Raw genomic sequence first — 16,524 nt, forward strand, 5'->3', positions numbered from 1 at the left:
ATTTTTATTCAAAAATATTAATTTCTCTGCTGTGGAAGGACTTTGTGGAAGGACTATGTCACTATATCACCAAAAATCCGCTATCTCAAAATCAAACTCCTCTCACAAAAACCCACGAGGTCAATATGCACTGATTTCACTTTTATACAGATGTGCGATTGTGTGGTTGTTCCCGACCGTGTCAATCAAACGCTGATTCAGCGGACCAGACCTGATGAAACTCTTGGCGAAACACTTCGAGGCTTCGTTTGGCCATAGTCACGTGACATGGGTGTTTTGAATCACGCTTCGGATCAGTGTTTCGAAGCATCTGCGCTTCGGGATCTCGCAAAGCTTCGGAACAACTGTTTCGCGTCAGCCATCCCTATTGAAGAGTAGAGCCTGTGCTTCAGTCCAGGAGAAGACCGAGAAACATTGATGAGCTGTTGTTTATTTAACCCTCTGGGCTTCTTCGCCAGAAAACGGGCGAAAACTTGAACATTTCGAATTATAAAATTTTTTTTGCTTCATCGGATGGGGGTGAAACTTTGTGACTTTTGTTTTATTACCGATATGAACACACAAAAAAATCAAGGAGATGATTCTGATATGTTAAAGGGTCGTAAAAAAAAAGTCACACTTAGCTTCCTCCCGCCCGAAAACGGGCGACATAGGAAATGAATGGGAAATACGAAAAAATAGGAAAACTCAGAGAAACTTTTGGTGGTACAAGCTACAGATCAGCCACTGTGCTGAAAAAAAGTGTACAGCAATGAAGGGGTGACACTCTAGAATAGAGGTCTGCACTCCCGCGGGAGTCCCGCGGGACCCGCGGGTTGCGACGCAAAACAGTGCGGCGCGGGACAAATTTTGAAAGGTCATTGCGGGCGCGGGCGGGATGATGGAGGTGCACTTGCGGGTGCGGGCGGGAGGGATGATACGCTGCACTCCCGCAAATTAAATATGAGTGTAAAGTAAAATATATAAATGATTAAAGTAGCGTACATAATTTGTAGTTTTGAGGGAGATTCTGTTTGGCAGCAATAAAAACGTTTTAAGCAGCCTAAACTTGTGGATGTTGTCCTTTGGAGTACGGGCGGGGCCTAATCTCACGCACACTTGTTTAGAGACAATTCCTTCCCGCTGCTCCGTGTTCGAACTCGAAAGCTCAAAATAGACAGCAATAACATTCTAACATTATCTAATATATAATTATATATATTAGATAGATAATAATATTACCTAATCGAATACATTTTTTTTTTTTTTTTTTTTTTTGGTTACTGTTAGCCTACTAGTGAATATTATGCTGTTCGTAGGCCTAATATGGGACCGTTTCGTGTTTTGGTGATCACATTTTAAATGTTTAAATGGCCTGTAGTCTAGGATAAAAATGATCCGTTTAACAAATGTTCCTATGTGTGTAGGCCATGCCTAAGGCTGTTTTTATGTTACATGATAATTAAGCCTATTGAAATTTGGGCCGATTAATGTTTATCTTTGTTGGCGTTAGTTACTGTAAGGAATTATGTGCGCACGCATTTTTTTTTCCAAGACCTTTCGTGAGACAGAATGTGAACATCCATCCTGCTGCCTGCCGTCTTGCGGGCATTTGCGGGCGGGAGCGGGACATAATATCACAGATGCGGGCGGGAGCGGGACTAAAAATGACAAATCTTTGCGGGAGCGGGCGGGAGCGGGACTGAACACTGCGGGAGCGGGCGGGAGCGGGACTGAACATTGTGTCCCGCGCAGGTCTCTACTCTAGAACATCAAGAGTCAAATAAGACACCCCCACACACACACACACACCCACACACACAAACACACACGCAGAGAGAAATGAACTGGTAAGACTGAAACAGCAAATTTTGCCCCAAAGTATATAAAAATTATATAATCAATATAACTCCAAAACTATAGCAAGGAGAGTCAAAAGGTAGGTATCGTTTGAAAGAACTCTTTTTAAATTTTTTGAAAATATAAATTACATTACATTTGGACATTGTCCTGCCAAGAAACGGCGGATAAAAGACAATATATATATATAATTTTTATTATGATTTTGCATATCTTTCTTATTTGTCATGGAATAACTCAGGAAGGAAATAAGGTAGGAGGAAAATTCTTTTTTAGTGAAGTCCCCCTACATGTTAGCTGCATCTGGATAAAAAAATAATAATTTTTGGATAAAGGAATCAAAAATTACAGCATTTTGAAAAGAGATGGCCCTTTTGTAAAGTCTTTGACACCCCCCCTCATGGGCAATTTTTTCTCCATGAAGAATATCTTGTCATAAAAGCAAGAGATTATGTTAATTTTAGGCTCATTTCAATTGTAATAATATGCTGTAAAAAATGAAGTGACATTTTCAATTATCTGAGAATGTTTCATGAGCTGTATGATGTTTTTGACACATTGCAGTACATTATTTTATAGATTATGAAAAAAAAGAAATTCTATTTATCAGCAAATAACTCAGCAATACTTAAGAGTTTTTCAAAGTGGATACATTCACTGTAAAGTTCAGACTTCAAGCTTTCAAATGACATCAACTTTGTGTTAATCAAGGCAAGATTTTTGAAAAATATGGTAATGAATATTTTCGCAGCTAGGTGGCGCCTGCTGGTGTTACACTTGGTTTTAGAGGGATTACTCAGCACTCGTTAGGAATTAATAAATGTAATTCAGTGGTTGCTTAGTAATACATTTTTTTCGTTCCGAATGGGAATAAATCAAATAAATAAATAAAAAAGCTATAGGCCGCCTATAGGCGGTTATAGGACATGGCACAAATTAATACATTTTGAAGCCACTAGGTGGCGCTCTTCTCACTTGAATTTTTTTTTTTAGGCCTGCACTCTAATTTGATGTGAAATGTTGCATTTATTGAAAAAAAAAAAAAATAAAAAAAAAAATATATTAATTCAAAAATAGCTCATTAAAATTATATAATTAATGCAGATATATCATAAAAAATTCTAAAAATTCTAAATAATAATCAGAAAACATTATAGAACACAAATATATTTGATTGGTTATCCTGGGAAAAAGTAAAGTAAAATTTTAAGGCTTCGCCCGTATTCGGGCGGGAGGAAGCTAAGTGTGACTATTTTACGAAGAAGCCCAGAGGGTTAAGAGGCATTAACTGTGTAGTTGCAGATGCAGTGAAGTTTAGTTACATTAATTCAAGTATGTAGTTAACAGCAAGAGATTCACAGATGTGAATTTGCAAAGTGAAATTAAATGGACCGAAAACTGCCTGTTGAATATTATAGGTTGTATTTTTAAACAGTTTGAATATTTTGGAAGTGAAATATGAAAGGTGAATATGGATTATTGAATTTTTAATAATGAAAATGTGTTTGAAATGTTTTTAATTGAAATATTCACCGCTTAAATATTCAACCATGTTGAATTTCAGCCCATTAAAATGCAAGCCCTAAAATACAATGCATTAAAATGCAAGCATGGTTAATGCAATGCATATTTTTACAAGTAGTGCAATTCAACAGGCTTTTTTGTTTCAAAAACATTTGGCATTATTTTACTTCCATAGGAAGCTTTATGGACAAATGCAGGTTCTATTTGTTAGACATTTGGCTAATAAAATAAAGTGATGTCGCATCATTAATAACAACATGATCTATCAATGGAAAAAAGGGTTTTGATTTTGACTCTTAGACCCACTGAAGGTTTCTGTGTGATTCACACCATGACTAAGACACATTAAGGGAAGCATTTAAACAATTTTATGAATGCACTTTAGAAATTCAGAATCAAATAATTAATTGAATTGTATCGCATTGTGAAACGTCTCAAATCGAATCATTCTGAATTTGTGAAAACCTATGAATCATGAATCAAATCGATTCGCTTTCACCCCAAAGATTCACACCACTAATTTATTCAGGAAACTGAAATATGCATGTTTTGTAAGTAACATCATATCCTAAATATCAACCAAGAACACCAAACCAGCAAATATAAATTTTACAAATTTATTACATATAACTGACAGTTTATTGTGACATCACTTCACTTCTGCCTTTCTAAGCATAAACCAGATTTAATTCTCCTGAGACACAAATAATGAATATTCTTAAGAGCTGCTGCTCACAGAATCATATTCAACAGTTATTGATACAGATAAGATTAGTGAAAAACATAAAGACACATAAACACACCAGATATGCAGAGATTCTTAATACACACATATATTGTGTTAGTATTTTAGACACCTAAAGAACATTCATTGATGTCAGAAAACTTTAATAAGATCACATTATGTTATGATAATTAACACAGAGTAATATTACAGACTATTAAAATATAATTAGAAGATTCACTCAGAAATTACCAAAAAACTAACTAATTAAACCTGAAAGTAAATAAGAAAAAATAATGAGGAATGAAAACAGTGAATGTAAGTAAACCCACAAGCACTGACGTCTTCTCACTCCTCAGATCTGCTGCAGATGAAGTTGAGTTTGTGAGTCTCAGGACGGCTGATCCAGCGCTGATCTCCTCCAGACTGAACTGCTCCTTTTCTCTTCGTAAGGCTGCAGTTTTCCGGTGTCGTTCCGTTCCCTGGAGCCCAGTTCTGATAGCACACGATCTCTCCGCTCAACCAGAGCCACATGTTCATTTGGCAGTAGTTGTGTAAACCCAACCACACCGCCTCAGTAGACGCACCTTTAACCACATTCATCACACGACGCTGCATCTCCTCTGAATGAACCGAGACCAGATCCGTATAATTCTGTCTGCAGTATCTCAGAGCTTCAGGCCACGTCAGAGTCTCTTTGATCAGAATCAGTTTATCTGGACACAAAACAAACCACAAGCAAAAACTAGAGAGAGACTGATCAAAAACAACATGCAGAACAAACACTGTGGAGGAAACTGTCATGTCAGACATGTAGCGTGAACTTTAAGATATCTGGAGGTGATGGATGGATTGTGTGTGTTTGTGAGGATCTGCTCACCTTCATGACACACAAAAGGAAGTTGGTTAATGCAAGAGTAGTCATGCCATTGACCCAGAGTTTTTGGAGCTTTTGGTTCGATCATTATACAGTTTTCAACACCTCCAACATTATCAGGTTCACCATAATACCAGTCTCTGAATAAGGAGTCACTCTGATCTGACCACTGCCACGAGTCTCTGAACAGACCGATCCAGACATCATCAGATATGTGACTATCATTGATGAACTTCTGAATCTGTTGATTCTCATTCTGGTTCCTCACACTGACCAGATCAATGTGATTCTGTCTGCAGTAACTCTGAGCGTCTCTCCAGTTCTTCGTCTGATTGACAAAGACGAGTCCTGTGTTCACTTTAAGAAAAACACATGGAAACATATTCATAAATCAGTTTGTTCATCATTCTTATGCTGGTTTATGGTTTTTAATGTGAATAAGAGCAGCGAAGCATCAGAAACACGTGTCATTCAAAGACTGTTTCTACAGCTGATGCTATATTACAAATTATATTAATGATGATTTTGCTAACATTAAGTATCATTTGTGAATGTTTGTGGTAATTTTATTGCATCTTTATATTTCTCCATCATGTTTTGTTACACATTTCTCTAGAATACTGGATTCAGACACACAGAGCTGAATGAGAGACACATCAAACAGATGAAGATGTTAAACTGCAGCTAAATATATATTTTAACTAGTCCTTAAAAAATATATCAGTAAAATATTCATTCAAAAGGTTGAATTGTAGACTAATAATACATACAAATTAATATTGTTGCAATAATAACACTATTAGTGTTTGTTTTGTTAATAGTCTGTTTGGTTTTTCATGTTGTAATGGACAATTTGTCTATGTGAGGTCATTTAAAGTTCATCTAAGAATGACATTTTTTACAGGTTTATGTTGAGATAATTTCTTTTTAATAACAATCTCCAAAACAAAATGACTATATCATATTTCTGTAAGACAGTTGAAAACAATAAAAACAACTTGTTCTCTTTGTTCATAAATATCAAGATGGGGCAAGATCTATTATATGTTAAAATATTATGCATTCATTAAATCATTACAAGTTATGTTTGTCAAAACAATGGTTTGAAATTTCTGAAAAATAATTATCTAGGCTCTAATGTCAGATTATCACACACTGTAAAACCCAACAAGTTAATTCAACTCAAACCAATTGAGGAAACTGATTGCGGCAAACCATTTGAGTTTAAAAATAAATACATATGAGTATTGTGAACTTATATATATATTGATATTATATATATGACTCAATATATATATATATATAAGTTCACAATACTCATATGTATTTATTTTTAAACTCAAATGGTTTGCCGCAATCAGTTTCCTCAATCGGTTTGAGTTGAGTTAACTTGTTGGGTTTTACAGTGCAGTTATCAACAACAAAAGATCAACATGTGTTTAATATCGGGGTCGGCACGTTTTTTTTCCGTATGAGTGCAAAAAAAAAATTTTTTTTTTAAATTATTTTTATCTTATATGCTTGTGTTATACATCAATCTATCCTGTTAAGTGTGTATTATTTTTGTGTACACTCACAATAAAAACAAAGTGTTGTGCTTTTCGCCAAATAAAGAAAAATAAACATGATGCGAGTTCTGCCTCCTCTCTGTCAGTGTAGTCCATTCTGAAACCTGTCCGAAAATGAACCATAACTCAGCGAATACTCAGTCAAACAGGCATACAGACACACAGGCATGAAGCTTGAATTCTCTCCTTTTAAATGAAGTAATACACATCAGCTCGAGAAAACACATCAGATCATTGTACTTGTTTACACAGTCTCGCAGCGCTGTGAGGAATAATACTATAATGGAAAATTTACCTTAGACGTACGAGGAGCAAAAGATCCGAGGCTATGGAATAATGTAGTAAGTTTGTTTTTTTTCATTCTCAAGTGCGTCGCGTTTCTGTGCATGAATGAATGAATGAACGGCAGAGATGCGCGCTGTTTACCAAAACTGGCAAAAGACGGTTTAAATTTGAATCGTTTCTGTCTGTGAATGTTTCGCTTTTAGCAAACTGCATTGCTATAGGCTACTGAGTAAAAATCGAGTGAAATATGTTGAATTAAAATGCATTTGTATAAGCAATGTATTAAACTGCAAATTAACATTTATATTTCTTATTATAAAAACGAAAGTAACTATGTTACAGACATATGAAAGTCAACATTTCATTGATTAGTTTTGAATAGATTATACGTTTTCACTGTAAAATATCTGCCACCTCAAATAAGCTTTTGTTTGACAATTTTTGCTCATATGTTAAATATAGTATGTTTTGTCAAAAATAAAGTAATCAAATAATATGTTATAGTGTTTATTCCAATGTAGCCTAGGCTATATTCAAGTAATGAATCCTTAACTTTGAAATATGTATGATAAATGTATACTTTAGTTTTTACAAATAAATATTACACTTGAATTGTTGTTGTAATTGTAACCTTTTTAATAAAAAAAAAAAATCAAGGTAGATGTAAACAAACTAATAAAAGGTAAATATAAGACTTTTCTTTAAAATAATATTTTATTGTGTTTTATTTGTGACAAATTTGGGGAGAGGATAAATATTCCAAAACTGAAAATACAGTATGAGAATTAACTGCACAATTACTAGACATGTTTTCCTTTTCATATTATAGGCCAATACTAAATGCTTCCAACTGTTGCTCTTGCATTCTTTCTTGTGACACACCTGAATGAATGCCTCATTAAGTATGCGGCCCCATTGTCTCCAGGTGCGAACCACTAAATATGCATGATCGTTGACGCCCACTCCGCATGTTGACTTTCCAGATAGAAAGTGTTTTGTAAAATTTAAATCAATGTATTGTGTTATGTGAATGATTAGGCAGGATAATTTTCACATACTTTTGAAGAAAAAACACATGGCAATGACATCCATTAGTCAAAAGTCGTATTGACACATATTTACTATGTGTTTTGTGGCCTTATTTCAGAAACTTTAGTTTTTAGTTTTTTCAATAACCATGCATAAACATTATTCTCTCAAAAATACAAACATGTACATGCATGGTGCTCACATATTATGGTAGCCCTGTTTGTGCTAAATAGAGTGAATTTACACCTTTGTCATTAATATGTTTATAAGCAACTGAAAAAAGCAAAAATGTCAGCGCATGTCAGAACATCTCAAGGACCCCAAAAACACCTCAGACCCCAGAGGGTTAAAATTCTGACAAAAATCCACAGTCTCTCCTATATTTATGAGCACATTAAAAAATAGCAGCATTTATTGCATTAAAATTTTGTACAGTAAATTGTGCATCTTTTTATAAATGAATGTTTATTGTGATTGTATGGAGCTGCACTTACTGTTAGATGAATTGCAGATGAAAGTCCGGCTGTTACTACATGACACATCATTCCATTCTCCATTTCTCATCATAGCACACTCATCTCTGCCATCAGGTTGTCCAGATCCCCAGTTCAAGTCAAGTCAAGTCAAGTCATCTTCATTTATATAGCGCTTTTAACAATATAGATTGTTTCAAAGCAGCTTTACAGAGATAAGCGTATAATGTAAGGTAACAGAGATTGTTTTGGCTTTATAGCAGAGTTAAGTTAGTTTCAATCTAAAGTTAGTTTTGATTGATTTGCTTCCGTCGCAACGATCATTTGTTATTAAATTAGGGGCCGCTAAGACAACACCATTCTCTCTACACAGACTTTAAACGCGAACCTGTGAGAAATGCTGATGGCGTTCACATGCGCATTAAGAATGGGTTCTATAGTTATGTGCGTTTGAATATACGCAGGTTTGGAATTCCCTACAAGCCAAGCCTAAACAAAGTACTTGTCTTTCCTTATAGATTTTGATAAAGAATTTTATTTTATTTTGTTGCTTTGGGGTAGGAACGCGAAACGAATTTTCCGGACAACGCCTTATCTGTATAGTGGTAGAGGGATCCTCCATAGGGGGAGACTAGTTGGCACTTCAGCACTGCGTTGTCATCGGCCCAGGCGAAGGTCCTTCGTCAGATCTGGATACGGCCTGGATCCGGCAGGCTGCGGGAAAACCTCGGGGTAAACACAGACACTAAAATTAGCGTAGATGCCATTCTTCTCATGATGTAACTAGTACATCAGGATTTATGGGAAGTGTTCCCGGTTCCGGCTGACCTAATCTATGCAGCCTAACATTAAATTATAGAAGTCTATAATGTATTATGTGAATGCTAGGTCAAAGAGATGTGTCTTTAATCTAACTTTGAACTGACAGAGTGTGTCTGCTTCCCGGACAATGGTAGGAAGACTGTTCCAGAGTTTTGGTGCTAAATAGGAGAAGGATCTACCGCCAGCAGTCGACTTTGATATTCTAGGTATTAGTAACTGGCCGGAATTTTGAGATCGCAATAGACGTGAAGGACTATAATGCGTTAAGAGCTCGCTCAAGTACTGCGGAGCTAAACCATTTAGTGCTTTGTAAGTGATCAGCAATATTTTAAAATTTATGCGATGTTTAATAGGGAGCCAATGCAGTTTTGACAGAACCGGGCTAATATGGTCATACTTCCTGGTTCTGGTAAGAACTCGAGCTGCTGCGTTTTGAACTAGCTGTAGTTTGTTTATTAAGCGTGCAGGGCAACCACCCAGTAGGGCATTACAGTAATCTAGCCTTGAGCTCATGAACGCATGAACTAATTGTTCCGCATTTGTCAATGAGAGCATATGGCGTAATTTAGATATATTTTTAAGATGGAAAAATGCGGTTTTACAGATACTAGACACGTGACTTTCAAATGAAAGATTGGTATCAAAGAGCACACCCAGGTTCCTAACCGACGACGAAGACTTAACAGAGCAGCCATCAAGTGTTAGACAGTATTCTAGGTTATTACGTGAGGAAGTTTTTTGTCCAATAATTAGAAACTCTGTTTTTTCAGAATTTAGAAGTAGGAAATTACGAGTCATCCAATTTTTTATATCCGCTATGCATTCCGTTAATTTTGTGAATTGATAAGTTTCGTTCAGATAGAGCGCAGGTTCACCTGAAGACCACTGCCATTTATCAACACTGCAGTCCAATCCAGATATACTGAACACGTCCATCATTCACACTCTTCTTCAGCTCGTTCATGTCGTTCATGTTGTCAACGGTGGCCAGATCTGTGTAATTCTCTCTGCAGAATCTCTGAGCTTCAGTCCAGGTCTTGTTCACGTTTATAAAGTGATACTGACGCTGAACACATTCAGATACGGAGCAGAGAGCTGTGAAAGAGAGCGTTTGATTTAATGCTTTTCATAACAGGGTCAAACCTGATGAAACTATAAACCATAAATAATACAACAAACACACTCACCAATGAGAAGAAGAGTCAAATATAGAGTTTGCTCCATTTCTGAGGAAGAAACACATAGAAAAACTCAAAAACCCAAGTAAAAAAAAAAAAAAAACTCACGTTTTAACATCATGTAATAAAAACATTTTAGCAGCAAAGCACGATTCACAATCATTGAGACAATATTAACATCCGAAAGTGTAATTGTGTTTGAAGAATGAACATGTTCTTACTTTAGAGGTCGTGTGTTTCTGTCCTGAGTCTGATGTTTCTGTCTGCAGATTTACACTACGTGATTATTATATCTGCTCTCATCCCTCATTCAGCTCATCACGTCATTTGTATATTTCACTAAAACTAATTTTCATATACTAATTCTTCCTTAGTTGTACATTTTTCTCTTTTCCTTTATTTGCATATTGTCAGCCAATATCAGTCAATATAAACATGGACCTTAAACAGAAAATATAATCATATTTACATTCATAATTTATTTTTTAACATTAATAACTAAACAGCTGCTTTAATGTTATTGCTGGACTGTATAACTTGCATCACTGTTCAATTTATTGTGTGTTTGTGTTGGGAGTGAGTTTGACTATTAATAGAGTTTGTGTTGAGAAGAGGGTTTGAAAACTGTTTTTGCTCTTATATTTTTATATTTCTTCTTGTTCCTCTTCTGAGAGCCGAGATCGCTGGTGTTGAGGAGGAGATCACGACAAACATTCACAACAGAGACGAGATAAAGACATTAAAGTGCTCATATTATGCTTCATTCCCCTGAAGTCCATTTCTAATGTTAGTAAAGGTTGTTGGACTCTCATTATCTCACTGAAATAATATCATCATCTTCTGCTGCTGCTGTTTCAGAATAAACCTGTCTTTATTTTCTCCGTCTAAATACTTGATTGTGATTGGCTGGAATGAAGAGATTAAAATTTTGTTATGCATTTTCAGATTGTATCTCTTTGTGAAATTATTATTTTGTTTCATTTCATACTCCTGCTGTTTACTGTTTATATGTTTGTCTATAAAACATGAACACATTTGCATGTAAACACATCCTCATCACTCATTTGATTATGTCTACATTTAGACTTTCAGGATGGATGATATTTCCATCTCTGACGTGAAACAGGAGAAACAGTGTGTTATTGTTCTAAACATATTTCATTATGTTTCATTCAGTCTTATTCATCTGTTAGTTGTATTGAAACAACAGGAAAGTCACACAATAATTGTGTCCCAATTCAGAGCTGAATCCTTCGAAGTCCAGTAAGGTTGATGAGAATGTTGTTAAACAATACGCTCTAAAATATGGAGGATTTCCTGTTTACATCACCAGCTGTTCCCGCCGCTCCTGTCGCCTAGCAACAGTGAAAGATGTGTTTCTAACAAATTTTTAAATACAAAAATGGAGCCAGAAATAGAAGCCACCTGCCATGTCTCAGTCTGAGACAAGACCATAGACAACTAAAAGAAGTATTGTGTTGCACCAGCCGTTCATAAGTTCTTTCTTAAATTGGAACCTAAAGTCCACACTAGAGGCTTAGTGACTACTATCTAGTTTGTATAAAAACATAGGAAATTGTGTTTATAGGGGAATTATCACCCTATGTCACACGGCGTCACGCAGGTTCTACTGCTCATGTCGGGACCAACAGGGCTCTCAAGTGTCACACATTGAGCGTGACAGTCACTCATTTCGGTCTTTTGTCACGCACTCCCGCCACACATTGTATTTCTCACACGGAAAAACTATTTATGCCGCAGCGCCCAAAATTTCTCTGGGCGTGCCGATCTCACTAATCAGCCAATCAAAAAAAAACAAACAAAGGGGCTACACAATAGCCAATCAGAAAATAGCACTATTGTATCTGGGTAAGATTTAACGCAAAACAACCAATGAAAAAAAGCACATCTGGAATTGTTAACGTACGGAGCCCGGGAAGTCACCTGTGGGGAAAAAAAAACTTAGCCAACAGTTTTACAGCCTGTTCACTGACAACACCTGCTCAGAACAAGTAGTCTAGGCCTAGTCATATTTTCGTTATCACACGATGACTGACATATTGTCACATTATAAACATCTCTCTCTCTCTCTCTCTCTCTCCAAATAGGCTTAATAATTTTATTAGCACTAAATAAATTAAAGTGTATTGCATAGACAATGTTATAGGTCACTTTTAAAATCATGTCATATTTTATAAATATATCCTGGCCATGAATGCATTAATCATTGCATCTGTCTTTCAAAGATGTCAGGTAAAAAGCAATTAAGCATCCTTTCATTCGCCCTGAGAGGAAAGTCCCCTAAAAAGGCCAGGTTAGAGGATGCTGTCCAAGAGAAGGTGGCGAAAAGGGTAGATCCATTAGAGGAGGAGACAGAGAAGGTGGAAAGCAACAAGTCCAAAAAGGCAACAAACACTTTCAATAAACACCAGTCATAATCTCTCTCTCTCTCTCTCTCTCTCTCTCTCTCTCTCTCTCTCTCTCTCTCTCTCTCTCACAGACACACACACAAGGAAATTGAATAAATACTTTGTATTTGGTATTTGAGCAATTATTAATAACAACAAAAACGCTAATAATAATATTATTAATGAAAAACCCCATTCTCTCTCTCTCTCTCTCTCTCTCTCTCTCTCTCTCTCTCACACACACACACACACACACACACACACACACACACACACACACACACACACACACACACACACACACACACACACACAAGCGGAAATTGAATAAATACTTTGTATTTGGTATTTGAGCAATTATTAATAACAACAGCAAAAACACTAATAATATTATTATTATTAAAGGAGAACTCCGGTCAATTTTAACATTGAGCTCATTTTTGTGTAAATTTGGAGTGCTGTCAATACAGAGAACAACGACAAAAATCGGTGTTGCCTACACCGTGTTATCCCCTTTTTTAAAATTTGCACCCTGTTGACTTCAATGGGGCAAGTTTTAAACCTGCTTTTAGCCTCTTAACATCCTTGATGTGTCATTACAAGTGCACAGGTCATGTGAGTGATTCCTTCAGAGTGAACACGAGTGAATCTGACTGCAGTAGATGTAAAAGAAATTAATAAAAGTGAGGTTAATTTAGCCAGCGAAAATACCTGTATTTACTTCCTGTTTTCGGTCGAAGTCCACAGTAGTCGATTGTCAAGTTCACGCGCGTGATCATAGATACTAAACCTATGCGCGTGAACTCGACAATCGACTACTGTGGACTTCGACCGAAAACAGGAAGTAAATACAGGTATTTTCGCTGGCTAAATTAATTGATTAAGTGATTGTAACGCCTTGCATAAAAAAACACATAACTATATTCCTAAAGATAATGAATATAACTAATTTGGATGATAAAATGTCCTCAGAACTGTGCACTGTTTGTTTATTGGCAGGTTTGGCAGGTTACGCAGCATCTGTCGGCTGTGAGTGACGCAGAACGGCGGTGTAAAGTTAGATGTTCCCCCGCAGAGGCGAGTCCGTCTCCGACACGGCAACCAGCGCTGATCCGGTGGATACTGGATAACAGACCGGTTGATTACACTTGAATTACTTGAATGATTAGGCCTAAATGTTTAATTTTTACTTCGAAAATGTTTCTTACATGAGTTTAAGTGTAGGCAATATTGTATACGTGTTAAAAATAGTATCAAATATGCTGTATTGCTGTAGGCTACTCATCGACAATAAAGGCCAATGTCATGTAGTTATACCGGTGGTTGTATGGAATATATTTACAAAGGTTTAGAGGGAATATATTTACAAAGGTTTAGAGGAAATAAAAAAAAAATTAAATATTACTGGCATATAAACACAGTTAATATTACTCATAAATATTTGTTTTTAAATGCCCCTCCCCCTCCCCTCAATTTTATTTGTTAATGTACCAAATGCAGTTACTAGATCTATTTAATTTGTTTTACTTACATTGTATGTAATTGATTTCACTGCTTAAAAATCTAATCAATATTCTAAGTGTAAAAATGTTTCACCAAAAAAATTGAGTAAATCATATTAAAAGTTTTTAGAGTGCATCACCACCCGAGTTCATATACAAAAACATATTCCCGCCAATTTTCAACATTTTAATCACTGTTCTAGAAACATATTTGACTCAACTTTGTTCATTTGCAATAATATGTTATGATTTGTTCACAAACAACAGGCCCAGACAGTTCACAATTAATGTAAATACACGGTCTTACAATTTCATTGCTTTTCAACTGCTCTTTCAAATCCTGTAGGAAAATGAACAGTCTTCAGAAAGGTCAGTGATATTCTGACAGTAATTTATATATATATATATATATATATATATATATAAATCTATCTGCAGATTTAAACTATGTGATTATTATATCTGCTCTCATCCATCATTCAGCTCATCACATCATTTGTTTATTACTCTTAAAAAAAGCTTTTTTCATTTTTCTTCTTCATTCGCTTGTCTCTACATCTTTTCTCTGTGTTGGTCATTGTTGTTGTAATTCTATGGAAACATGTTAATTTGAATGTGAGTGAAAGATCTGTATATTGTATTACCATAGCAATTCACAGGAAAAAAATCCACCTCAGTATTTGCATTTTCTATTCTTATCGTTTGTTTTCCATGTTCTTTCACCATCAATACTGTCAGTGACCAATACCTTGTTTCTGCATCCCAAACACAAAATTTAAGACGCAGTCTGTCTCCATCAGCACTATATTTCTTCATATTGGAGCACTGTATGCACACAATTTAATGGCCAACAACGGACGTGCAAATTAAAAAAATGTGCTGCAATGGTAGGTAGAAATAGTAGACAAGTATCAGATGAACTAGGTTCAGCTCAAGGAGGAAAAGGCTGGGTTTAATGAAACACAGACACAAGGTTGCGGTGCCAAGTTGTGGAGTATATTACAGTGAAATAAGATGACAGGTATGGTTGATCACTTCATAATCATTCCACATTAATATTGCTTTAAATATAATTAATTATCAGTGCATTGTTCATATAAATTCAATCCAAATAGGCACAAAATATTTAGTCTGATTCATACAATAAAACAAGTACAGCCAGCGCCAGCATCGGCTAACAGGTCCATATTCAATACACAATAGCGCTAGCATTAGTATTTTAGCCCCGTATGATACAAACAATGACACTCACCTAATACTTTTTCTCTTTTTAACCGCTTTTAAGCGCTGACCCTCTACGCACATGCACAGTTCTCATTTTACCTCAGATTGACATAAAAGCACAACGTGACCGTTACAGAGTCCCCCTGGAAAAATATTGGCTTTCCTCAGCCAGCAGCACTGTGAAAATACAGGAAATAAACAACTTCATACATTAATAGTTGTAAATACTCCCACCTCACAGAAATGCAAGGAAAATTGTGAGAAATACTGACATACATGACAGTTATTAACTCCTCATAAATCCTTCACCCAAGGTTACAAAAAGAAAATGTTACAAGTAAACAAAAAAAAAATTCATAAAGCCCATGGCAGTAGGCCTATACGTTTTGCAGGATAAGTTCCCCTTTTTTAAGAACAAAACACAACAATGTTAGTTAACCTAGAAACAGTCAACAAAAAACAATAAGATTATGGTATGTTAATACTGTGTCTTAGAAAACAAAATACACAAACCACATTTACATGCTCACTTTAACCCTTTAGGCGCCAGAGGTTTTTTCCTAAAACGTTCGATTTTGACATCTTAATTTCAAAAGGCTATATCTTAAAAGTGATAAAAGATAGAGACTTTCTGTAAATTAGAGAAATATTAAAGATGACCCAAAGTTTATGTAGGGATTACATTTTCCCATCTAATTAGCATATTATACACGTCACGTCATATGGTGGCGGTCATCTTGGATTATAGAATTTTTATGGTTTTTGTTGATGTTTATTTGGTTGTTGTTGTTGTTTTTTTTTTTTTAGCTGACAAAGACGCACACATCACAAGGACATGAACACACAAAAAAGAACACATATTGTACACTACTAAATGGTCAGGGAAATAGATAGTAAATCAACAGTGTAATAAATGGCAGACAAAAACAATTGTTGCAGGGCTTTTGCTGTAGAGATAATGACTCCCTATTCATCCAGGTTACATTTCTTGTAGTGTTTCATGGTGCACTGTAAAAAAGAAAAAGTTAGTTCAACTCAAATTTTCAAGGCAACCGACTGCACAGAATTTTT

The 16,524-nt window shown here is 35.7% G+C and overlaps 1 pseudogene across 1 annotated transcript; it reads right to left on the minus strand.

The window, feature by feature from the left end:
- Nucleotides 1-4,435: 4,435 nt before the first annotated feature.
- Nucleotides 4,436-10,365, minus strand: LOC308705629 (C-type mannose receptor 2-like; annotated as a pseudogene). The gene is made up of 5 exons: nucleotides 10,329-10,365; nucleotides 10,000-10,236; nucleotides 8,341-8,458; nucleotides 4,968-5,321; nucleotides 4,436-4,803 (listed from the first exon to the last, which is right to left on the minus strand). The product of its transcript is annotated as a C-type mannose receptor 2-like (transcript).
- Between the last annotated feature and the right edge of the window lie 6,159 nt (nucleotides 10,366-16,524).

The sequence above is a fragment of the Scardinius erythrophthalmus genome (genome assembly GCF_964197995.2).
Source record: "Scardinius erythrophthalmus genome assembly, chromosome: 2".
NCBI classification, from domain to species: domain Eukaryota; kingdom Metazoa; phylum Chordata; class Actinopteri; order Cypriniformes; family Leuciscidae; genus Scardinius; species Scardinius erythrophthalmus.